This window comes from Cervus canadensis, chromosome 20 (assembly GCF_019320065.1).
Source record: "Cervus canadensis isolate Bull #8, Minnesota chromosome 20, ASM1932006v1, whole genome shotgun sequence".
NCBI classification, from domain to species: domain Eukaryota; kingdom Metazoa; phylum Chordata; class Mammalia; order Artiodactyla; family Cervidae; genus Cervus; species Cervus canadensis.
In genome coordinates, this window is record NC_057405.1 from 8,706,871 (window position 1) to 8,733,556 (window position 26,686).

At 35.7% G+C, this 26,686-nt stretch overlaps 1 long non-coding RNA gene across 1 annotated transcript in view; it reads left to right on the plus strand.

Moving 5' to 3' along the window:
- Positions 1–26,686, plus strand: part of LOC122422894 — a 402,179-nt gene that overhangs the window by 271,617 nt on the left and 103,876 nt on the right. The window lies entirely within an intron of this gene.

Genomic DNA, 26,686 nt, shown 5'->3' on the forward strand with positions numbered 1-26,686 from the left:
CAGGAAAGAGCTGCAGGTTCTCAAAATTGGGAGATAGAGCACAAATTTTATTTTAATAATAATAAAATTAAGAGGTTTGGAATCTCCTTCTTAAAATTTTATATCTAGATATTGTAAGTTACAAAGAAATCCAATTATTTCATAATTCATTTGCAAATTCTTTCAAGTCTTTTCTAAAATGCAGGGTTGCTTTGGCAGTGACCTGAAAGTCACTAATGTTGTCTGCAGATTTGTTTGGTTTGCCCTGAATAATTAGTCTTTTCACAGAGCAAGAAGTACATTTCCAGTTCGCATGAACTCCTGTAGGATTAAAATTAGGTCCTCTTCAGGTTTAAGTTACTTGCCTAGATCCTAAAGATATTTCAGTTTGTACCTATGGATGCAATTTGGATCATAAAAATGAACCATCTTAAATCTCTACTAAATGAAAGAGCCCCCAATTATAAACCCCATTAAATTCACATAATATATTTTGAACAGACACTTTCCTAATTTTCTTAGTCTTGAATGTATTCCAATGTATCCTCTTTAATTCTCCAGTTTATTAGCAATCTATGTAGCAGGCATTGTGTGCACGGTCACTCATTTGTGCCCGACTCTTTGCGACACCCTGGAGTATAGCTCACTAGGTTCCTCTGTCCATGGTTAATTTTCCAGGCAAGAATACTGGAGTAGGTAGCCATTTCCTTCTCCAGGGGATCTTCCTGACCCAGGGATTGAACGCACATCTCTCTTTTCTCCCACATTGGCAGGAGGATTCTTCATCACTTGCTGTCCAGTTGCTAGTCCTATCCGACTCTTCACGATCCAATAAGTTACAACACACCAGGCTTCCTGGTCCTTCACTATCTCCCAGAGTTTGTTCACATCCATGTCTATTGATTAGCTGATGCTGTCTAGCTCATCGTCTGCGGAGGTTGTTTTTACCACTAGCATCACCTAGTAGTAGGTATTAGGATAATCTATTTTCCTTCTTGAATAATCGGAAGTCATTCTAGGGAGTCTAAGTTTGAGCATCACAAACAACCCTCCCCACCACACCCATTCCCAGAGCAGCCTCCCCTTCCTAGGATGCATTAGGTCTTAGGCTAATTTGAAAGTGACTATATTTTATGGTAATATTTTTATTTATTTATTTTTTATGTTTTAGAATAAGATTCATTCAAACCTTTTTTCTATGATCTTGGGTTTATAGATTTTTAAGTCCATAGCTGTAGTACTATTTTACTGCTAAAACATTCTCTACATAGTTTTTAAATATTACTAAATAGTGGGAATGAATTCCTTCTGAAAGAGAAGGTTAACACTGTTGAGATATTTTGCTTCTCAGAATAACACTTTCTTTCTCTCTACTGTGCAATCCTCAGAATAATTCAAATATTGAGTTGAGTCGGTGGTTTGTGCTTTTCCTGGCTTTGATTTACAAAAACCTTAGTCTTCGGAGATGCAGAGATCTGCTGGCTTAGACAAAGCATCTCATAAAACATCAAGAGAGATCTAGATTTTATTGTCCTGGCAGAGATCACCACAAAAAGAAAACGCATACACCCACACACAAATAAACACACACACCTATTCCTCAATCTAGGGAGAAACAAGAAGAAAGTTAAGAGAAATACTAGCACACAAATGTCCTGATTAATTGAGAAAGAACTCAGGATGCAATGTAGAAATGAAAGATTTCTATGCCCTAGAGTGTCATGGAAGGATCAGGATTTCCATGTCCTTCAGGGTGGTAGACATAACATAGAACTCCCCAAGAACCGAATGAATGTGGAGACCTGAATAAGCAATATCTCAGTAGAGAACTGTGGATGGAAGACCAAATAGCAGATTTTGGCCTTCTTCCAAGATGCTAGATGCAAAAGAAAAAATAGCATTTCCCACAAAGCCCTTGCCACTATAAGTTCCCTCACCCCCAGATATTTGACCCAGCTCTGGGAGAAAAGGGTGGATTACTTTGACTGAGAATGAGTTTCCACTGAGTAATTAACAGCGGTTAAAATTTGATGTACATTCAAGTACAGAAAATTGTTATATGTTGTGTACAATTGAGTTTTCATAAAATGTTTCACATCTGGAATATGATTAATACAAATAAAGTGTTTTATTGTTGCACATCTTTCATCATGCTCTAGGTATAGAATGCGCTGCAAAATGGCTCAGGTGTGCACAGCAGGGTTGAGTAGTTCCTTCTGCTTTCCCGTTACATCTGCATCACTGACTTCTAATACATTATAAAAGTGATTCACATGCTAAAATAAACCAGTGTTAAACAAGAATGTAATACCATTTTCAATATCTTCATATGTTGACAATAAGCATTTGAGGCTCATAGTGGGATGTACATATCACTTAGGTTAATGAAGTTAGTATGATCCAAGACATGTAGATATTAAATGTATAGCATTATTAGGTTTGAGCGTTTAGCTAAGCACTAAATCTACCTCAGTGAATTTCAGTCCAAAACTTCATTCCAGTCTCTAGAGAGTGTGGCTCTAACTATCATCATACACATGAAGTTAGAACATTTGGGTCCACTTACTCTTTGCAAAAGAGGTGACTTGCTTCTTGACTTCCAAAACCTTTAAGCAATCTATTTCTTATAATAGAAATCAAAGGTTTATTGGATGTCTTCTGAACCATCTGGGTGAGTTAAGGGTAAAGGAATCTAAAATGTATGTATTCATTTCATTTAAAATACACATGGGTTTATAAACCAATTGAAAATTACTTGGCATGAACATAGAGGAACTTGGCAGAAAATATTTCCCTGAACCCAACACTTTTGACAAAGTCCAAATGCAATAAAAAAAAAAAAATTGCCTGCATTTTTAGCCATGATTTGGCAGAATAGTCAAATAATAATTAAAGGAAAGAAAATACACTGAAGTAAATCTGAGAGAGGTTTTAAAAAAAAAATGCAATGTAGCTTATGGAAGGCTTATGTGCCTTTTCTACAATAATGGATGGTAACCTTTTCAAGGAATAATGTTTTAGCATCTGATTATATCTGGGTTGCATTCATGTGCTTCTGTGAATGAGTCATTGCTTCCTATTGCCATCTATGTGCCACGCAGCCTGAAAGTAATGCCCTTCCTCTTCCTCTGCTCATAGGCCCATGTGCCCCACATGCTCATTTTGCAGGTTTGTGCACACATATACGTATACACACGGGGGCATACACACACGTTACAAAACAAAAAAGTCCCTCCCTCCAAAAAATAAACGCAACTGTGTGTTTGTCTTTTGAATATTATGACTGTGTCTATGTACTATGCTTCTAATCTACTGACAGAAGCATCTAACACAAGTTTGAAAAATGTTTCCTTCCAACAAAGTTTGCCAGATAAAATGCAGGTTGCACAGCTAAATTTGAATTTCAGATAAATAGCAAATAATTTCCTGTAGTGTAAGTGTGCTTCATGCAATATTTGGAATATGCTTATATATAAGAAATAAATACATTGTTTATCTGAAATTAAAATTTAACTGAATGTCCTGTTTTTCTATCTAAATGTGAAAATTCTACTTCCAACACCTCTTAATATATATATTTAGAATATTAAATATTTAGCAAAGAAATATTTAGCAAATATTTCAATGAATAAGTAATTCTCAAAATTCTACTATGACTTGCATTCTCTTCAATATTATAACAATATGAGGGTTTTCTCTCCTAGTGATTGCAGTATAGCCAGGGGAATTAAAACTAACATACAAAGAATGCAGTATAGGTTAGCTGCTAAATTGTGTCAACCATCTATAAATGTTCTGTCTACTGAGGAAAAATTTAATGTGACCTACTGCATTGAAGGAAGTTATGACCAACCTAGATAGCATATTAAAAAGCAGAGACATTACTTTGCCAACAAAGGTCCGTTGAGTCAAGGCTATGGTTTTTCCAGTGGTCATGTATGGATGTGAGAGTTGGACTGTGAAGAAAGCTGAGCACTGAAGAATCGAGGCTTTTGAACTGTGGTGTTGGAGAAGACTCTTGAGAGTCCCTTGGACTGCAAGGAGATCCAAGCAGTCCATCCTGAAGGAAATAAGTCCTGGGTGTTCATTGGAAGGACTGATGTTGAAGCTGAAACTCCAATACTTTGGCCACCTCATGCGAAGAGTTGACTCATTGGAAAAGACCCTGATGCTGGGAGGGATTGGGGGCAGGAGGAGAAGGGGACGACAGAGGATGAGATGGCTGGATGGCATCACCGACTCGATGGGCATTAGTTTGGGTAAACTCTGGGAGTTGGTGATGGACAGGGAGGCCTGGCGTGCTGCGATTCATGGGATCGCAAAGAGTCGGACATGACTGAGCGACTGAACTGACTGAACTGACTGACTGAATGGAAAGATGTTTTTCTGATTGAGGTGCACGTTGAAGAAAATGAAGAATTTTTCTATCCAGAAAGATGTAAATTCCAGAAGAGAAGAACATGGTTGAAAGTTTAGAGGAGCAAATAAGTACAATATGTTCAAAACATATTGTAGGTGCACAAAGGATGGAAATAGTTAATATTAGTCAAAGATGCTTAAGGCTAATATCAGAATTATATATATTTCATCTGTAGCTTTCAGTCCTTTCTAAAAGACGTTCCTTTACCTCAAAAATAGAATCACAGACTCCAAGCCTTATAGTATTTGACTTTCAGCAAAACTTAGCCAGAATTGAAAGAGATAAACACGAGCACGGACAATACTGATTCTCTTTTTATTCCCAGCTCTTAGCACATCTGGGTACAGTGCTCAGTAATGTTTATAAAACAAATTAGAAAAAAAAAAACTAAAGAGAAGGGAAGGATAGAGGAATAAGGGAAGGAGGGAGGGAAATAAGGAAGAATTAAAGCAGGGAGTCTTAGATGTTCTAAAATTGAATTATCATTCTAGTTGATAGTTTCCTTTCCTCATACCCCCAGCCCAGCCGGCACACACACTAACTTGCTCCCCCAAATGATAATTTTGTTTAAGGAATGAAAGATGGGAATAGAATTGCAAAGATGCCAATGACCCACAAGCAGGAATTCTGCTGCCCTTTTTGTTCATTTATTTTGGAGAATGTTACTTTAAAGAGAGACAATAATTCAGGCATTTAGAAAATATCCAATAAGATTCCAGGAAGGCAATTCTCTTTTTTAAAATGTATTTCTTTGTAATTGAAGGATAATTGCCTTATAGTCTTGTGTTGGTTTCTGCCAAACATCAACATGCATCACCCTAGGTGTACACATGCTCCTGCCCTCTCAAACCTCCATCACACGACCCACCCTGTCCTACCCCTCTAGCTTGTTACAGAGCTCTAAGAAGGCAATTCTCTTAAAAGCACTCTTCAAAAATCACTCTTCTAACCAAAACAAAAAGCAAAGTGTAAGTAAATATATTTAGAGAGTAGTTACTATGAAGTTTTTAGAAGTACAATTTCTAGACATTCAAAAGATAAGGATCATGGGGTAAATGACTTCATGCAATATTCACTGAAGATTCTTGAAGTGCAGATGGATCGGTGTTTGCTTTCTCACAGAGAGCTTGTTGTGGTATATTGATGTCAGCATCAAGTCCAAAGGTCACTGCTGTAGCTGACAAGATACAACAGCTCACTGTCAGGCAGTGAATTTTTCCATTAGGAGGAGAGAGATTTGAATATTTTCCCTGCTTTGCAGGTTTTCAGTCTCAAAATCATTATTTTACCATATATGCATGTTTTAAAGATGAATATTGCTTTCCTTCCCTGTCCTCTTGGTTTCTATCAGATTGTTAGTGACTCCCTTCAGTACTGAAACTAGTTAGATAAAGCCAAGTGATAAATCAGTGACCCTTGCTACTGATCTACCCTGTAGATATTAAATATGTATCATTTATATATATTAAATAACATATATAGAAGACTTTCAGGAAGTAAGATGCAAAGACTCTGGAAATCTTGACAGGGTCAATAGAGTCCTGATTATGGATTCCAAACACAGAAATGGACTGCTTTTGCCCTACCTGGAAAAAACAGTAGGTGTGTTCACCAGGTAAGACTAAGATAAAACAGCACATCCTCACGATATATGAACCCAAAATTTCTGTGGAAAAAAAAAGTCCTCTATCTCTTTTATCCAGACCAATGTCTACAAGTTTTACCACCTGGAGGCATGTTGCTATTGTTTAATTGCTAAGTCCTGTCCAACTCTTTGCGAACTCACAGACAGTTTCCTGCGAGGCTCCTCTGTCCATGGAATTTCACAGGCAAGAATACTGGAGTGGGTACCCATTTCCTTCTCCAGAGAATCTTCCCCTCCATGTTCATTGGCAGGCAGATTCATTACCACTGAGCCACCAGTGAAGCCTTAGAGTCATGTTACACAGACATAAATATTATACAGATCTCTTTTCATTTTGAGTAATGATTTTATGGCTGTCTGAGGAGGCCTTACAAATAGCTGTGAAAAAAAGGGAAGTGAAAGCAAAGGAAAAAAGGAAAGATATGCCCATTTGAATGCAGAGTTCCAAGGAATAGCAAGGAGAGATAAGAAAGCCTTCCTCAGCCATCAATGCAAAGAAATAGAGGAAAACAATAGAATGGAAAAGACTAGAGATCTCTTCAAGAAAATTAGAGATACCAAGGAAACATTTCATGCAAAGATGGGCACAATAAAGGACAGAAATGGTAGGGACCTAACAGAAGCAGAAGATATTAAGAAGAGGTGGCAAGAATACACAGAAGAACCGTACAAAAAAGATCTTCATGACCCAGATAACCATGATGGTGTGATCACTCACCTAGAGCCAGACTTCTTGGAATGTGAAGTCAAATGGGCCTTAGGAAGCATCACTACGAACAAAGCTAGTGGAGGTGATAGAATACCAGTTGAGCCATTTCAAATCCTGAAAGATGACACTGTGAAAGTGCTGCACTCAATATGCCAGCAAATTTGAAAACTCAGCAGTGGCCACAGGACTGGAAAAGGTCAGTTTTCATTCCAATCCCAAAGAAAGGCAATGCCAAAGAATGCTCAAACTACAGCACAATTGCACTCATCTCACACTTTACTAAAGTAACGCTTAAAATTCTCCAAGTCAGGCTTCAGCAATACGTGAACTATGAACTTCCAGATGTTCAAGCTGGTTTTAGCAAAGGCAGAGGAACCAGAGGTCAAATTGCCAACATCCACTGGATCATTGAAAAAGTAAGAGAGTCCAGAAAAACATCTATTTCTGCTTTATTGACTATGCCAAAGCCTTTGACTGTGTGGATCACAATAAACTGTGAAAAATTCTGAAAGAGATGGGAAAACCAGACCACCTGACCTGCCTCTTGAGAAACCTGTATGCAGGAGAGGAAATAACAGTTAGAACTGGACATGGAACAATAGAATGGTTCCAAATAGGAAAAGGACTATGTCAAGGCTGTGTATTGTCACCCTGCTTATTTAACTTATATGCAGAGTACATCATGAGAAACGCTGGGCTGGAGGAAGCACAAGCTGGAATCACGATTGCTGGGAGAAATATCAATAACCTCAGATATGCAGATGACACCACCTTTATGGCAGAAAATGAAAAAGAACTAAAGAGCCTCTCGATGAAAGTGAAAGAGGAGAGTGAAAAAGTTGGCTTAAAGCTCAACATTCAGAAAATGAAGATCATAACATCCAGTCCCATCACTTCATGGCAAATAGATGGGGAAACAGTAGCAGACTTTTATTTTTCTGGGCTCCAAAATCACTGCAGATGGTGATTGCAGCCATGAAATTAAAAGACACTTGCTCCTTGGAAGAAAGGTTATGACCAACTAGATAGCGTATTAAAAAGCAGAGACATTACTTTGCCAACAAAGGTCCATCTAGTCAAGGCTATGGTTTTTCCAGTGGTCATGTGTGGATGTAAGAGTTGGACTATAAAGAAAGCTGAGCATTGAAGAATTGATGCTTTTGAACTGTGGTGTTGGAGAAGACTCTTGAGCTCCCTTGGACTGCAAGGAAATCCAACCAGTCCATCCTAGAGATCAATCCTGGGTGTTCATTGGAAGGACTGATGTTGAAGCTGAAACTCCAATACTTTGGCCACCTGATGCGAAGAGCTGACTCATTTGAAAAGACCCTGATGCTGGAAAGATTGAGGGCAGGAGAAGGGGACGACAGAGGATGAGATGGCTGGATGGCATCACCAACTCGATGGGCATGAGTTTGGGTAGACTCCAGGAGTTGGTGATGGACAGTGAGGCCTGGCATGCTGCAGTTCATGGAGTCGCAGAGAGTCAGACACAACTGAGCAACTGAACCGAACTGAATGATTTTATAGTATTTATATAAAATCACAGTGCTTATTTTTAGTTAATCAACATAATCTATATAAACATTTTTTAAAATCCATCACATCATCAAGAAAGTAAATGAAACAGAGCATCATCCATTTTTAAGCATGCATATTGACATTAAATAATTTATAAATCAATAAATTTTGCTTTCTTACAATGTGGTTATATCTATGTATTTCATTCAAAATGTTACATTTAATGTTTTTTGAATTGCTAGGGTAAAAGGGAATTCAAAAGAAACTGAAGTTTCAGATAAATGTTCCCTTTAAAAAACAAAAAGGGCCTGCACTGCCTACAATATTCCTTTTAAGTTGAAAAAGAAGTGATTCTGATAGACAATTTAGAGCTGGGGCTGTTTGTTTTTCACTCCAAGTTTCACTTTTATGTTACCAAAAGGACTCCCCACTACAAAGGATCAGATCAACACTTGCATGTTGCTTTTCTCTTTCCTTCCATCACTGTCAGCTTTAAGATGCTCTGTCTTTATTTTTGATTTATCATGTTTATAAGAAGACTTACATTCGTTTTTGTAGGAATAAACCCTTCAGTTGTTTGAGCTGAGTGAGGGATCATTGCTCTGTCTCAGTCTGTTTTTCCATGTCTACATTCCTGATTTCTAAACTTTGGCTCATTATCTGGTTTGCCTCATGAAGGGGGCAGCAAGTAGTTTTTCAAGAGGACTGTAAGGGATTCCCCTATGCTCATTTGTGCCACATAATAATGGTCTACTGCCTTTATAAATATAAATCACCTTTGAACTTGGATTACAGGTTGACCATATTTTTAGATATTTTCTCCTTGGAATTTTATAGATATTGCTTAGCTTTCTGATATTAAATCTCACTTTTGAAAGTCTAAGGCCAACGACTTTTTCCCCTCTTTTATTCTCTTATTATTTTGTTGTATGCATGAAAATTTCTGCAGTTATTTTTGAAACTCAATAATTAAACTAGAACATGCATACTACTTTGTGTCAGTTCTTTATAGAACATGTGTGATTTGATAATATAAAAATTAGCTTTTCATCTCATTGAAAAACTTTTACTACTGTCTCTGAGTATATTTTTACTGTTCTATTTGTTGAATACTCAAGAGCAGCAACAGCACTTATACTTACAATGAGATATATTCTTCCTGTCTTTTCTATCTTCTTAACTGCATTACTGTCTTTGCCTTTTTTATTTCCCTCTGCATTCAATATAATAATCTCATGGATTTCTTCTGTAGCAATTATTTGTGTTTCATCCTCAACTTTTGTTACCGTGGTTTTTTTTTTTTTCGAATTCTTTTATTTGTTTAACTGATGGTTTTGATTTGTTCCTCTGTTTGTTTCCATAGCTCAAAAATCTCATTCTCTGTTTTCTTTATGTGCCTTTGAATCCTTATTCTGCTGAACAAGGTCTTTGTTAAATTACTCTAAGGTAGAAGGTACTCTCAGGAAGTTTAAATCAAACATGATTCTTTGTCTTTTGCTGGATTCCCTCCCTTCCTCTCTCCTTCCCGTCTTCCTTCCTTCTCTGCTTCATTTCTTTCATATGTTTTCATAATGTTTATGCACTTATGGATATAACTAGGGCTGGGGAAAATTTTTGTTGGAAAACTTGAAATATTTACTGGTACTGGGTAGGTGGATTTTTTTTTTTTTAAACTACCTCTGTTAAGATTACACTTGATTAGTAGATGACCGTGTCCTATTTCCAAGGTTTAAAGCAGTCTTCAAGTTCTATATCATCTCTGATGTTTACCACAGAGCCATTGAAATTTTGAAGTCGTGGTTTTCCCCACCTCTACGAGGATTTTCAGATTCTATCATGTGTTATAGGACTTGTGTATTTTTATTCTCTCCCTATCTCTCTCTCCCTCTCCCCTCTTCCTTCTCTCTTCTTTTCCCCTCTCCCCCCGCCCTTTTTTTTTCACTCCCTTTCCCTCCATCCCTCCTCTTTCAATCCCCCTGCAGTCTATCTGCATATTCACTCTCCCTAAAGCATGATTCATCAGTGATAATTTATGCAATTCTTTTTTGTTTATTTTGATTCATCCTGTTCTCCTCTACGATTTTGGATTTGGATGACAGAGTTTGGTACACCAGAGGGCTTCCCAGCTGTCTCAGTGGTAAAGAATCTGCCTGTAATGGAGGAGGCACGGGTTCAATCCCTCGGTCAGGAAGATTCCCTGGAGAAGGAAATTGTAACCCACTCCCGTGTCCTTGCCTGGAAAATCCCCTGGGCAGAGAAGTCTAGCCAGCTGTAAGGGTTAGACAAGACTTTGCGACTAAACAATTACAAGGCCTTCCAGAATAGTGTGAGATTTTCTGCAACGTTTATGTTTCTGGAGTTGGTGGCGTGGATTTGAAGCCCTTCTTATGTGGTTGCTGTTGGTGGATTTTACATGTGTTTCCCAGCTCTCTGTGTGTGTATCCATTTTTCCCAAATGTTAATTTCAGGACTTCAGTAGCACAGTTTCACTCTGCCATATTTTATCAAATTATATTTGTTATGTTTCCTTAATAGTATAAAATTATTACATTAATAATTTGTCTTATAATCTATGTTTTTTTTAATCTACAAACCCTGCAAAATTAATGTAACACTTTAGATAATATTTTATTCTGAAATGATATTGCTGTTCAAAATATGAATATTATGCTCACTGCTTCATCAGAGGTTGTTTTTGGTAATCTGATACTATCTAGGTTCAGGAAATGGCTCAATTCTCCCACTTCTGTTTTTTTTTTTTTCTCTATTTAAACTATTGCCTCTCTTTGATGTGAACATATGCATTATTTGTTCATTATTTTACAAGTTTGATGTCACAGCAGCTGTGAACATTAAACTCACTTGGCATTATTTGATATAATGTGGTCTATGATATGAGTTAAGGGAATTCTTTTTAAATGTCATTGAAAGAAACACAACGTTTCAAAAATTAATTGTATAGACTGCTCACATACTACAGAAAGTGTGGGTGCCAGCATTTTTGTTTAAATCTTTGTATCCAGAGCTCTGTAAGTGAAAGTACCAAGGTGGGTTGATCAGGAGACAGTTCATCTGATTTGGGGACACAGAACAGTGCCCCAGTGACTTTATAGCTTTCATCTGCAGGTATATGCTATCTAAGTCAAATACTGATGGTAAAAAGAAGAGAAAATTAGCTGTAAATTGAAACTCAGTCCCACGCAAAAGTTTAAGACGTGCATATCCTGAAGCACATTCTATTCAATTTACAACTTGTGTACTTCCCTTCTAAAGTCCTGGATCCTTTAAATTTGTTATCTCGGAGTTTTCATTTTCAGATCTGTATAATCAGCAACATCTCTGCTCTGTAAGGGGAAAGTAAAAATCCCATTGCACTAGTGTCATTTTTGATGTAGTTCTTTAAAAAAATAAATAAATAAATAAGAATACACATCCAGGATGAAATTAGGCTGTGGTGAAGCCTTTAATTTTTCTATGAATGAATTGTAAAGTAAGCAAAGGGTAAGGGGAAAGTGCCATATGCTCTTTTTCCAGAGGAATGTGTCTTAACAACAGATCAGGAGTCACCTTTAAATGCTGACTACAAAGAAACCTCCAGTTGCTTCTTCTGCAGAGGCAATTTTTGCTTTCTTTTTGCTGAGCTGCCAGAAAGAGAATATCTAAAAATAATTATTTCTGCCAGTTGAGTAATTAATGATGGCCTTACCAAATGACAATTTTATTGAATGGCATTAGGCAAGATGAATTAGATTTTTATTAAACAGTATTTCAATGTTTCAAGGACTCCATGAAAGCCTCATGAAGAGTGTTTGTGCTAAACTAGGGGAAATTGTGTTTACTTTTCATGTCAATGAAAAAGGTATGATAAATACAATTATTTTCTATCAAAACCAACAAGTGAATATATATTATCTTCAGTTCAGTTCAGTTCAGTCACTCAGTCGTGTCTGACTGCGACCCCATGAATCGCAGCACGCCAGGCCTCCCTGTCCATCACCCACTCCAAGCGTTTACTCAAACTCATGTCCATCGAGTTGGTGATGCCATCCAGCCATCTCATCCTCTGTCCTCCCCTTCTCCTCCTGCCCCCAACCCCTCCCAGCATCTTACTTTGCTATTATTTCATTCATGACTAAAATTATTATAATGGGCAAATTAATGGATGTTTATTCTTGCTGACAGACCTAAACCAGTTGTACTTAAACATTTTACGTCTTACCACTCTTATAGAATCTCTGTCCTTACCCTTTCCTGCACATTCCTTGGATTCCATCAAACTTGTACTAACCCTGAAGAATAAAAGTGTTATATTTCTCTGTAAAACTGCTACTACTCTTCCTTATTCCCTGCTGAAGACACAAAGAGGAATGGAAACTGCAATCCATGATATCGTTAAAGGGGGCTAGAAGACAGTAGTTAGGAGGATCCATAATATTAATGAATATATATTAACATATATTAACCATAATATTAATGCTGCTATTTTAGCAAATCATGTGCCACGTTTTAGAAATCAACTTCTGCCTTTTTTTTCTATGATGCCATATTGCCTAAATCAAGAAGCAGGTCCCTCACTCCCCTAGCACAGGTCTATCTTAATGCTAGAGTACTTCAGGGCTCAGTCTTGCTCTCTTAGTGATCTTGCTAAGTCCCCCATCTTTAAAATACCATCAATATGCTAAAAACTTCCAACTGAAGTTCTGTCCAAACTTTGGTCTATTTATATACTCCACCAGCTATTAACAGCTCTACTTAGATGTCTAATAGACCTTCAAAAACTTAAAATCTCTCAAACAGAACTCTTGATTTTCACTGACAATGCTGTGCCACTGACTGATTTTCACATCTCAGTTAATAACAAATGACAATAATAATGATTTTTTTTTAATTAACATGTTAATGTTTTTTTCTCTTATACCATCCATTTAGTCTGTGAAGCAATCCTGCCAGCTCTATCTTCAAAATATACATTCAACCCAACCATTTTCCACCACATCTATTAATCCCACTCTAGTTTCAGTCACCATCGTATTTCACCTGGAATACTTCAACTATTTCATGGTGGATTTTTCTCTCTAAGCCCGTGCCCTGCTTTCCACAATCTATACTCAGCGCAGTGGCCAGAATGAGCCATTGGAAATGTAAACTAGTTGTCACTCCTCTGCTTAACACCTGTGATAGTGCAACATTTTACTCAGAGTAAGTCTTTAAAGTCCAATTTAATTGACTCTTTTCTCTGACCATGTTGCTTATATCTCTCAATCTGACACCCTACATCAGTCACACAGAATTTGTGACTTTCTTTTAGAATGAATGTTAGAAGAATGTTCCCATCTTGCTCTGTTTCCTCTATCTGGAACACTTAACTCCCAAATATCTTCTAGACTGTTCCCTCCCTCATGTCATTTAAGCTCTTTGTCATCTTTTCCATGAAGCCTAGCATGACCTCCCAATATAATACTGCATTCTCTAGCCATCCCTACCCTCGGCGCCCCATTCTCTTTCTGTCAACTTCTTATTTTTTTTAATTTTCATCTAAATACCTTCCAGCATGGAACACATTTTACTTATTTTTACTTATTTTTGATACTTATTTTCTACTTATCCTGCTAGTGTGTGTGTGTGTGTGTGTGTATATGTATGTGTATATATATATATATAATTTATATATATATATATTATATATATATTATTTATATATATATATAGATGCTCCTTGAAAGCAATGTGCTTATTTTGGTTACTGAGCAGAGATAATGTTTTACCTGTCAGCATATGCTCCAGATAGGGTATTCTGACCAGTTCAATTTTCTTCTTTTAAATGAAAGTAAGTTTGCTTCCAGGTGTATATTTGCTTGACCCAGTTTATAGGGCTTACTATCATATGGGAACCCTTGCTGGACTGAAATTTTCACAAGCCCTTACTGCTGAACTTCCATCTGACACAACACATCTCAGTTTCATAAAGACTACTGGGGAAATTTGGCCATCTAATGTTATTAATTATGTCATAGCATTTCTTAATGTTGGAACATCCTTTTGGTAACGATGTCACCTTCCAGTATGCAGTTGCATGCTATGTTAACTTCTCATTTAGAATTTTACAGTGATATTCCTGTGCACAATCCATATACAAAATGGTATCATTTTATTTTGCCTTTAATCACTGTATTTTTGCTATCATAACTGTGTTTCCCTATTTAACAAAATGTTTTTAAAAATTAATAATGAGCTCAGGCTGCCAATACAAAGAGATTCATAGTGAAATGAGTAGCAACTAAAAATCATATCTGATTCAAGACTATACTAATTATGCACTTTAAAAAGTTGTTTTTTTTTTTTTCCCTTGAAAACTTGGGTTTACAAAGTATAGCTCACAGTATTGCATGATGCTACTTGGCAAGTAGAATCTCCACAGAATTGGAAACTTCTGAAACTCTTAAAGATGTACTAATTTTGATTTTTGATAGCTAACCTTATACACACTCTTTACTAGGAAACAGCCTCTATCTTTTAGGAAATAAAAGTCAATAGCATTGTATCATTGTCTTGTAGGAACTAAATAAGGAATTGTGTTTGAAATCAATCTATGGTCTATCTGTAAAGGTCCTAAAGTTATCAAAATCAGGGTTATAAGCAGTTCCAGCTCCTTTCCAATTGACAAGGGCCACTAGTTGTCAGTCACAGGCATAGCAAATCCCACCAACAATAGCAGCTCATGTCATTGTTAGACAAAGGAAAGATAGGCTGCACCTTTTGTACATTTAGATTTTCTAACTAACTCCACCCTTCTCAGAACTCTTGTCCTCTGCAGCAAGATATTGCTGTAGAATTTTGAGGAGAAAAAAAACATAAAAGTGAGCTAATGTAAGTGACTTTATATCCTTTGATTGGGGAAAAGAAAAAACTGTCCCATGAGGTAGGAAGATAGATATTAATCCATTCTTGTTATTTAGTTACTGTCATATTTATCATATATATCATTCAGTCATTCCTTTGCATCAACTGACAGACAACTAGATATAAAACTTTTATTAATTTTGCTATTTATTCTGGAGATATTAAAGGATACAGACCTTCTAAGGAAGAAGAATAAAACTAACAATTTGTAAGTGAAATTCAATTGTTTACAGTAGGATTTTCAGTAAAGATAAGGCTACATAATACCCTTTTTATTTCAAGATTTTCATGTTTTACTGGATTCTTTTCTCCAATTGACTGTCTTAAACATGCATTTCTAGCTAGTAGGGGACTAAGCAAATGAAACCATCGAGGTCAGGGTGAATCTGTTGCCTCTGTTCTCCCTAAATGCTAGTATTTTCCCATTGGTGAACTATGGAAGTGATAAGAATCAATCTTTAAAGATGATCATATTTTTCAGTTTATATAGTTGAACTCACGATATTACTCTTCTCATTGACCAATGAGAAGGTCATTGGTCAATGAATGTAAGTTTCATTTTAGCTCTGATATTCAGTTCTTTCTCAATCTCAGGTGAATTTTTTATAGAAGATCATTGTGATTGGTTTTCTTTACAATTGAAGAAAAATATTTAATTCTCACAGTGATTCATTTTCCAAATATGATTACAGTATACTCCTTTATCAGGAGTAGGTTGTATATTCTTCTATATAACTTAGTCAATTAACTCATAATTAAAGGGTTACCAAAAAGAAAAGGCAACAACCAGGCACAATTAATTTTTCCTCTTCCTTCTCTGGAACCAGCTCACTTAATAAACATATTTAAGTTCAGTTAAAAATCAAAATAAAACAAAACAAACAAAATAAAAATATTTCCTGGCAGTAAGTTTAACAAGCATGTGCTTTTCTTGAAACCCAAGCAGATGTTTAATTTATTGTATCAGAGCTCTAAGTACATGCCAGTTGTGTTCATTGTGTTAGGGAAGCATGAGACTATTTCATGGTTGTTAGCCAAAATCTGTGAAACTTAATATACACATAGCCTACTTTTTGTTTCAAAGGTTGAGTTCAGATGAGGCTGAGATTTTATTTGGATTCAAAATTCCCATATCTTTATTTCCATCAATATAAAATAGACAGTCGTTCTATTTCATGTTCTAAATTCTTTATTGCTTTTAGCATCCCCACAAGTTAAGAGAAAGTTAACCTGTATCTCCACTGTATTTCGAGGGTCCTTTTATCTATTAAAATTCAATGAAAATTTATTTTTAGTTAAATACTTTGGTAATCATATTTATAAGAAAATAGATGGAAAGATATATCCATATTGATAAAAAGGACAGAGGCAATTGCATTTATTCCATTGCATAATACAGAAAATAGATTGTTTATTTAAAATGCACTAGTAGTTCAAAAATATGACTTCTAGAGAACTGCCTGTCATAGAGTAAACACTCAGCAAAACATTAGCTATTTTGATTGTTTGTATTCCTGCCAGTCAACTTTCCATACCCATTAATTTCTAAAGAATTATGCCATATGCTTGCATTTTCCTTATTTTTGTGATTACTATAAAAGGGAAAGCTATGTGTGTGTGCTCAGCTGTGTCTCACTCTTTGTGACCCCATGGACTGTAGCCCACCAGGCAATCTGTACATGAGAGTTTCCAAGGCAAGAATAGTGGAATGGGCTGCCATTTCCTTTTCCAGGTGATCTTCCCAACCCAGGGATCAAACCTGCCTCTCCTGTGTCTCTGCATTGGCAGGCAGATTGTTTACCCATAGTGCCACCTGGGAAGCTCTGAAAAGGAGGCCTAAAGGGCACAAAAACTCTAGGGTCACAAAAATGCTTAGAAATTTCAATTGGCAAATCTTGCTTATTCCCAAAGAATTTTTGACCACTACCCAATCTGACTGATAATTTCAGCTTTGCACTTCAGTTTCTGTCATCTTATAGCTGGTAGTATAGCTAGTATTCTTGAGTCTGTTTACTTGATATGATTTAAACTTCATGAGATCCGCATGTCTGTATTTTTACATACCCAAAACTCCTGGACAACTCCTGATCGATTTTGGCATGCAAAATATGTGTACATCGAACTAAATGGTTTTAAAAGAAGCTATAGAACTGTTTTCTAAATACCAAATTAGTATAGACTATTTAGTTTCATTTTTCTGTCCTCCAGAGCAACAAACTATCCATTAGTACCCTAAAATATTAGCAATCAAAGTGCTGTTTGTTCTGGGCCTTCAAAATAAGTAGGATATTCTTTTCATCTTTGAGAGTTTCCATTTTATTAACAACTACTGCTATTTCATATATGCCTTCAATATACGGTATCATTTTTCATACAGTAGACCAAGCTGATAAGAATGCATGTCAGCAAACCCTACCATTTGAAATACCAAATATAAATGTCAGATAAAATAATAAAAGTATAAGTACTTAACAAAAGTTTAAGAAAAAATGAGATTTTCAAATAAGAAAACAGAGGAGACATCAATGTAGAACAGAGGTCATCAGTCGGGAACCATGAATGAAGGATGTCAAAGGCAAATCTAGTGGTTGGAATGCGGTCATTAGGTACATAGGGACAAAAGGCAGAGTTGTGGACCAGATTCAAGTTAGCCTACTGTAAATGAGCTTCTGAATAAAATGCAGCTCCTTGAAATACTGCCAATAAATGGAACTATGATTAGATTTCCAGCTTTCTGTCTCCAGAACCATTATGCGGGCTACTGTCTACTCAGAGTCAATACTTGCAGGGGACAGTGAGGTGAGGATTAGAAATCATTGAACTCTATCATGAGCTGAAATCATTTCCAAATCCATAATCTTCACAAAATGTAGTAGTTGCTATTGTTGAGTTGCTAAATCATTTCCGACTTTTTGTAACCCTATGGACTGCAGCATGCTAGGCTCCTCTGTCCTCCATTATCTCCCAGAGTTTCCTCAAATTCATGTCCATTGAGTCAGTGATGCTGTCATCTCATACTCTGCTGCCCCCTTCTCCTGCCCTCAATCTTTCTCAGAGTCAGGGTCTCTTCTAATGAATCAGTTCTTTGCATCAGATGATCAAAGTTTTGGAACTTCAGCTTCAGCATCAAATCCTTCCAATGAATATTCAGGGTTAATTTCCTTTAGAATTGACTTGTTTGATCTCCTTGCAGTCCAAGGGACTCTTAGGAGTCTTCTCCAGCACCACAATTTGAACGCATCAATTCTTTGGCACTCAGCCTTCTTTATGGTCCAACTCTCACATCCATACATGACTGTTGCCAAAACTTTGACTGCGTGGACCTTTGTCGGCAAAGTAATGTCTCTGTTTTTTAGTACAGTGTCTAGGTTTGTCATTGATTTACTTACAAGGGGAAAGCATCTTTTATTTTCATGGCTGCAATCACAAATTTTTCTTCTATTTGCCCTGAAGTGATGTGACTGAATGCCATGATCTTAGTTTTTTAATGCTGAGTTTTAAGCCAATTTTATGTAGAAACCCAACCAAAAAGATAATATTAATTGAGTTAAAATACTAAATAATATTATTTAAAAGATATCACTATGGTCCATTAGAAGCAAACAGTCCAAGACCAAAGGAATCTCCCTCTCTCCCTCTGAAAGACAACAGATAGAAACATCTGTAAAAGAAAATCTCACAATGAAAAATTATATACCACTTGAGGAAACATAACTTGATTATTCAATTGTATGTGGCATCTTTTAAATGTTAACCACTTACTTTGCTCCTCATAATCAGAACACCCCAAAGATTTTCCTTGTGTGGTGGACAAATTTAAATATCTACTTTGCTGAATTGAGTTAAAAATCAGAATTCATAAAGTATATCCCTGCTAAACCTTAACTGCTGAATTTTGCTTTATAGTAACAAAGACATCATTAATTGATAATACCTCAAAGCAGACATGAGGTAACTATGGTGATCCCTAGAATGTTGATTTTACCTTTTATCAAAGACTTTAAAGATTTTAAAAAGATTTTACAATCACCACATGACTATATTTAAAACACTATAGTTTTAACCAAATAAAACATATTTTGAAATTGTTTCATCCATGTTGTCTGGAATGGCAACATTTCTCTCTCTCTTTCTTTTTTTTAAAGCTGAATAGTTTTCCATTGTCTGTGTGAATGTGTTTGTGTGTGTGTGTGAGAGAGAGAGACTGTGTGTATACATCACATTTTCTTTCCCAATTCATCCGTCAATGGATACTTTGTTTTCATAGGTTTGTTACTCAGAATAGTGTTGCAATAATTAGGGGAATACAGATGTCTCTTTGAGATAGTGGTTTTATTTCCCTTGGATTTACCCAGAAGTGGAATTTCTAGATCATATGGAAGTTTTATTTTTAGTTTCCCTAGGTGTTTCCATACTGTTTTCCACAATGTTTATATGAATGTTTCCATCAATAGTGTACAAAGTTTCACTTTTCTCAACATTTTTACCATCGTGTTTATCGCTTTTCTTTTTGAGAGTAGACTTCCTAACAAATATGAATTGATACCTCTCTGTGGTTTTGATTTGCATCTTTCTGACTGTTGATGCTGTGGAGCACCTGTTCATATACCTCTTGGGTATTGGTATGTCTTCTTTGGAAAAATAAATAGTTGTTTAGGGGCTTTGCTCATATTTTTTTTTTTTAATTTGATTATTTGGTAGTTTTGCAGTTAGGTTTATAACTTCGTATATCTGTAGTTTTTCTAGCAATGTTACCATTGTTCCTTGTATTTGGGGCAGTCATTTTTTACAACTGATTTCAGAAAATGTGTCACCTTATTTTAGAAAATCTATTATATACTGGGGATCAAAAGACAAGATTTTGTGTCCAATGCCTTCCCATTTTATTGAGCTCAGGATTTTTGCTCTTGCTGTTTGCTCACCTCCATATCTGCTTAGTCATTATTTGTGCCTATTTTAGAGTTGATTTTTTGATTAAAGCTGTGTGGATCCGTTTATCAGAAAGATAAATTATTTGCTATGATTTACATTAATATTCTACTTCACATCTTTCATAAATATGCTTCATTTTCATTTGTATGAGTCTAGCTTTCTCAAGGCAATATGTGAAACAAGTCAACATCATGCGTGTAATTGACTGATTGCCATTAATTTGAAATATGTGAATTTGAGAACAACCTTTATACATATTCATTAAGATGGCCATCCTTCACTCTCAATGATCAAGCTCTAGGCATGTCACTAATAGGATATTTTCTGTGTGTTGTTTCTTTGTGGTCATGATGAATTTGGGCTGATCCATTCCGTGGTCTTTTGTCTATTTTTTTCCTTTGACTAATGGGCCATATCTGGCATGGCAGGCCTTCAGATATCACCCCCTGCCTTAATGGAAGATTTTTAAAAAGGCAACAAAGTCTATAATGCTTTATTTACTAGAATTTAATAAAACACGAATTTATTATGAAACTGTTACCAAATCAAAAATTGGGAATACTCTAGATAACTTTTTAGCCAAAATAAAAATTAAACGTATGTAAACATTACTGGCATTCTATGTACAGTAGTCATATTCTACAAATTAATGGGTAGTTGACAATATCAAATTACAATGCCAATAAAGTATGCGCTTTACTTATTAAGTAAGAAAAAATAAGAAAAAAAAATCAGTTTCATAACCTGTTATGTCAGATGTACTGGATATGAAACTATGAAACACTCTCGTCTTTCACTCTTCCCCGCCCCCAACTTTTTTTTTTTTTTTTAGTAAGCTGGGACTTTAATTTTCCTTTATCAAGAGACATATAAGAGAGGACACATCGTAGGAAAACACAACAGCTCTTCCCCGTGTTTTTGTTTACTGGCCCTCCTAGCGCAGCAATGTCCCTCCACCCTGGCAGCCCTTCCTTCCAGTCTCCTGCTCCATGAGATGCTCCCAGAGCCAGCCTCAGTCACCTCTACAGCCGGCTAGAACCTGCCTCCACTTTGTCTAGGAGGCCATCATCCTCCAAGAATCTGGATTCTAACGTCCCCTCTGTTTCTCCAACTAAAGGAGTATTGCTCCCTTCCGGTAGTGATTAATACTTTGCTATCTCAATAATTATTTTTTGTTTGTTTGCAACCTTCCAAACATCTTTGCAATCAAAGTTCTATAATAGCAGATTCTGTTTATTGAAATAGATGACAATGCTTCCATTTTTTGATTCTTCTGATAGACTTATAAGAGAAACTTAACTTTCCTGGAGATTAGCTAATTTTAGTTGAAGAATAAGTAAAAGTCTTCAATCTATAATCTGCCTTTGAAATGTCAATCCAACAGCTAACTCTTTTTATACCAACTGCTTTCTTCTTTTACTGCGAGATTTAAAAAAAAATAAGACAAAAGTTTGGAAAGTTTAAATGACTATAGTAGGTATACTCTGGTTTTGGATTTTACTTTGTTTTTTCTCTGATCTGTGAACTTTAGGGAAATTATTCCTCCTCTCCACCAAACATACACAACAAGCCAATTGATTTTGGTTTGCCAATCACAGTACCACATTTCTCCTAACTGCAGAAGTACTAGTCAAATTTCCTTTCCCAAGAATACTAATTTTGAGTACAGGCTCAGAGATAATTTGAGTTGAATGGCAATATCTAAGAAATGATGTATGCATTTCAACTTTTAGGTTTCTGTCCATAGTTTGATTCTTTAACTCTTCCTTCTGTCCTGGTAGCTACAAAGTATTTTTTGTTTGTCTAAGTAAATATTGATTGATTTCTCAATATATGCAATATACAATATTTCTCTAATTAGACAGTGATGTCCTTTTTACATTTTAAAAAATATGGGATGAGAGAATCAGATCCGCTTTAACATTTTAATGCAGTGACAAAATACTAAAGTGTCATTTTAACATGAACTTTAGGAATTTATTTGACACTCTATATAACTGTTTAAGTACGGTGTTTATTCTATTTCAGAAGCTGATTTAGGTGATATATTTCAAGCTTTTTTAAGGATAGCAAAATATGTGGAGATAAAATTAAAATTATGGCTTTAGTTCTCACACTTGGTTTATACACAGGGCATTTACTGATGCCTCTCTATCTTTATTTACAGTCACTCAACAAATATTTATTGAGTTTGTCCCATATGCTCCATGCTTGGCCCTGTGGAGGGTGTTAGGGACGAAGAGTTTAACAGGACTCTGTCATCAAACAGCTTCCATTTTAGTGGGGAAGTTGGAAAACCAGAGTAGTACTGTGCCGCATGATGCCATCCGTTATAACAGAATGCACTGGACGCTTTAGAGGCATAGATGAATGGCATCTAATCAGCCCAGGAAGGAGGAAAAAATTTATAAGAGGATGTGATAAGAAAAGAAGAAAAAAAAAGAAAAATTAACCCAAAGGAAAAGAATTCTGAAACTTTGCTATGTAAAAAGCCGAAGAATTTATGAAAGAAATATGTGAGATCAGGCAATAGGCAGGATCCATTGATCTTTTTATGGCATGCTAAACTTCATTTTTTTGCTTGATATTCTGTTGAAGAATGAAACTATGATTAAATTAATCAAAAGCTCATCTAGGTTTTTTGTTTTTGTTTTTTTTTTTGCAGATTGTGGTATGAGGTAAATGACTTATACTACTTCTTCCTTTGATTAAAAAGTATTCAACCATTAAATTTAGCAGTAGTTTACCCATTGTAAATGCATTACTAAATAATCGTTGCCCTAAAATTTCACTGTTGGTGATCCTTTAATATAAATTTGTTCTGCAACCAATAGTAATTTTGTATGTATAGAAATCAACTGATAAATAAGGTACATATCATTAAAAACATGAATAATGGTTTATATTTGAAATGCTATAAGATGTGAGTAGTCACAATTCAGTTATGTATAATATGGGATATTTATTCATTTTATTTTATTGGAGCAACTGCTACTAACATTGCTTTACTGAGTCTCAAAAGCATTGAGTAGTGAGGGACTTGTCATTAATAATATACCAGTTTAACCAAATAGTCATTCAAACACTTTTAGTTTAAAGCTCCGTCTTAAAATCTAAAGTTTGTAATGGATTTCTTCTCAGTTAAATATTTCTTCCACAGGGACCCATGCCCTCTCTCTACACATTCTGTGTCCTAACCCAATGGATTATTCTAATCACCATTTATTATGTTTAAAGCTTTACTGAGTGACTTTTAAATGTCAGTTCTAATCTACTTCTCTCTCTGTCTGTCTCATCTCTATTAAGTTACCTCTTTGTCTCATCTCTATCACTCCATCTATATTTATATCTCAATCCCTTGTGTATTTCCTTTGTCAGATAAGTGCTGACTTCGTTCAATGTTAGTTTTTAGCAATATGAGGGAAGGATCTTTATTTGTTTTTATGAAGTAGGAGTGAGAAATACTTGTTCATTTTTAACCAAAATCTTGAAGAATGTTTTTCCCCTTGGTCTCTCTTTGGCCTGAGTAGTTTAAATTCTATCCAAATGGGAATCAATGGCTAGTAAGGATGATGAATTTAGGCTACCATGATTGCCTTAGGCTAATCATCTAAGGGCAAATGAATAGTGGATATCAAATCACAGAATCCACTATAAACAAATAACTGTTTATTTAAATGAACCTCTAGTGCTTAGATTTAGAGTAACTATGACTTGATTTTTGCACACTTTTTGCACATCCCTGGGGCAGGAAGGTCCCCTGGAGGAGGGCATAGCAAACCACTCCAGTATTCTTGCCTGGAGAATCCCATAGACAGAGGAGCCTGGTGGGCTACAGTCCATAGGCTCACAGGGAGCTAGACTTGACTGAAGCGACTTAGCAGGCACATGAATTACTCACTTAAGATGTATATATGGACGAATGAATGGATAAATCAATATAGACAAAGAGAGACATGGAGGAGGGAGGAGAAGTGAGAGAATGTTTTAATCTGAAAATAAAAGGAACAAATGTTTCATGAATTTAAAATAACTTAGAAGTTCAGACTAGCTTTGGGACCTAGGGCAAGATACTTGCATCCTAATAATGGAAGCCAATTCAAAGAGTTCTTGTGAGAATTGAGTGAGATAATTCATTTAAAACCATAATCCATTATCTCACCACCCAGACTTAATTATGGTGTATTATTTGTGTGCTTCTGCATTCTCTACTCCCAGACACATATTATGAAAACACAGTTTCCTTTTGTTGTGCTAGTTCACAGAGCACATTGTCAGAAAATGTGTAAAATGTCATCAGTGGTTTGGGACAAAGGTGAAAATCCAATGCCTGTTTCAGTTATGGCTACAATAGCTTCTTCAAATCTATTTTGTATTATTGTTTACTCTTGTCCTCTACCTTTCTTTTCTGTGTTTATCTTTGTACCATTTCTATTTTTCTTCTCTTTCAGATTTCAGCAATTCTTTGGCTACCTAAGTCCCCACTTATACAAAGTATTGGACTTGCAATGAAAATGCCCTGATCTTACATCATTCCTTTGCTTTAGTCCTATTAGTCTTGTAGAAATAATGATAGGCATGTAGATAGATAGGAATTGTATGCAAGTTTTGGGGTGGAGAAGTACATTACCAAATGTTGGTTAGCACAAAATTGAAAGGGTTCCTTCAGACATTGACAGAATTAATTGAATCAAACATTGAGATAGTTATGTGCTAATATGCATAAAAACTTTATTAATTCAATTAATATGTGGAGAACCAACTCATTGGAAAAGACCATGATGCTGGGAAAGATTGAAGGCAAGAGGAGAAGGGAGCAAGAAAGGATGATATGGTTGGATGGCATCACTGACTCAATGGACATGACTTTGAGCAGACTTAAGGAGATGGTGAAGGAGGGGAAGCTTGGCATGTTGCAGTTCATGGGGTTGCAAAGAGTCCGACATGACTTAGCAACTGCACAACAACAACAATTTGATTAATATTTGAAGTATAGCGATGATATGTCAGGGCTTCCCTGGTGGCTCAGTGATAAAGAATCTGCCTGCCATCCAGGAGACACGAGAAATCCCATGGACAGAAAGCCTGGAGGGCTACAGTCCATGGGGTGGCAAATGAGTGGGACATGCCTGAGAGACTAAGCAACAACAGCGATATGCCAGGAAATGTCATCAGTGTAGTGAAGCAGGTGAAAACGTTAAGTGATAAAACCGCTACCCGCAACACCTGACGCTGTGTTGAGTACATTTTCAACAACGGTAAGTGATTTTAAAACTGAGATTAGTTAAGTATTCAGAAGTGGATGGCTTTTCAAACACTTCAGTCTATTTTGCTAGCTATTAACAGAGAAGAGTGGGCTTTTATGAGGAAGAGTCTTTTAATAACATGTAACCTGAATATAAAAGTGAAACATCTTGTTTTTCTGGTCTGTTACCTGTGAAAACTTTAAAGTTAGGCATAAAAATCAACATAAAAGGAGCACAGCAAGCTTGGAGAATAGTGCTGGATATTGGGTAATTCTTAATGATACACATACTAATGAAGGTTTGATTTTCTCTGTTTCTAGCTTATGAGCTCACATATAAGTTAGACATATTTTATCTGTCTAAAACCGTGTGAAATAATGACTTTGAGTGGTTCCTACAAAAAAATTATCTAATGTATATACCATATTAATTCTAAAATTTTATAACTTGTGTCAGCAAGCATGTTACATGTTAACACTACACTTTCAGAATTCAGGTATAAAGTTTAGCTCATGATATCAATGATAAATAATTCTTCTGGATAAAAAGGTGCAGCCCACATAGATTAAGTGAATAGAGCTTCATTATCTAGAACTGCACATTTATTTTACCCTTTTCCCCTCCTCATACACAAATTCAAAGATGGTGAAGAATAAATTTGTCTTTAATAAAACCCATGTACATTTCAGAATCTAGAATATTATTGTCTTAATAGTAGATGCCACCTTGGGACTCAAATGCCATATTTTATAGCTTAGAAAAGTGAGACATTTTAAAAGTTTACAGTTTATTTCTTATTACCTTAAAATAAATGTGGAAAAAAATCTTATTCTACCCACATACAAATGCTTCCTATAATCTGACAGTTTGGAAAACTGCTTTGTAAAATGAGTTTTTACAATATGTTACTTTCTTTGATTACTTTATGTCATTTTCCAAGTATGTTTAGACTTGCACTCAGATTCTAAAGAAGCTGTCACACAAAGATATTGCCTGTATAAATCTAAATAATGAACGACTCATGTGGGCAACTTCATAAAACTTTCTTATTAAAGTTGTGGGATTTCTCTGCCTAATCTCCCCAGATCAGCCCAGCGCTGTTGTCAAATAAGTTATTCTGTAATTAAAATGAAAATACTGTTTAAGTACACTATTGAAATAATTGATAATATATAATAGTAGATAGTGGAAATTGATAAGCATGCTCAATTTTCTGCTCTTTAGTAAATATTTTTTACTTCTACTAATAAATAGTTGATCGCGAAGAGGTAACAATGTTGATTGACTTAATTTGTAACTGGTATTTATTCTGCAATACTTGAAGTCATAACATT